Raw genomic sequence first — 522 nt, 5'->3', positions numbered from 1 at the left:
ATTCGGACTATGGCAATAATGGTATGGCGTCTTTTCTGAACGCAGCACACAGAGAGGGGATCTGTGTGGAATACTCTGAATCTTTCTATCGGGCCCACCCACGTAGCAGGTTCCAGAGAGTAGCTGATGTTATCCGCAGGTTTGATTTTCCCTGTTTTGACACTAAACTTTGGCACACTAAACGACATAAAGTTGAGTTTAATATAAAATGAACTGTTATCTTAGTGACAATTTGGAAATGTATCTTCTTTTTCCAGCACATTTATTTATTTTTTAACAGTCCACTGTACAGTATACTGTACATTTCAAACACCATGAAAGGTTAAGCATGTTTGGAAGTATTCAAAATCGTTAATTTCATGTTAATAGGTCTACTAATATAATAATATACACTGTAATTTATCTACAGGTCGACAGCTACGGTTGTTGTGGCATTTTCATCCCCTGGAGACATGAGGATCTTGCTGGAGGAGCTGTCACTTGAGCCTTCTCCCCCTCGCCAGTGGATAGGCAGTGAATCCT

The 522-nt window shown here is 39.8% G+C and overlaps 1 pseudogene; it reads left to right on the top strand.

The window, feature by feature from the left end:
• The window catches only part of LOC116687044 (vomeronasal type-2 receptor 1-like), a 75,576-nt pseudogene that overhangs the window by 2,703 nt on the left and 72,351 nt on the right, over window positions 1-522 (top strand).

This window comes from Etheostoma spectabile, chromosome 3, assembly GCF_008692095.1.
Source record: "Etheostoma spectabile isolate EspeVRDwgs_2016 chromosome 3, UIUC_Espe_1.0, whole genome shotgun sequence".
Taxonomy (NCBI): domain Eukaryota; kingdom Metazoa; phylum Chordata; class Actinopteri; order Perciformes; family Percidae; genus Etheostoma; species Etheostoma spectabile.
The sequence above is the reverse complement of the archived record's forward strand: the minus strand, read 5'-3'. Positions and strand labels throughout refer to the sequence as shown.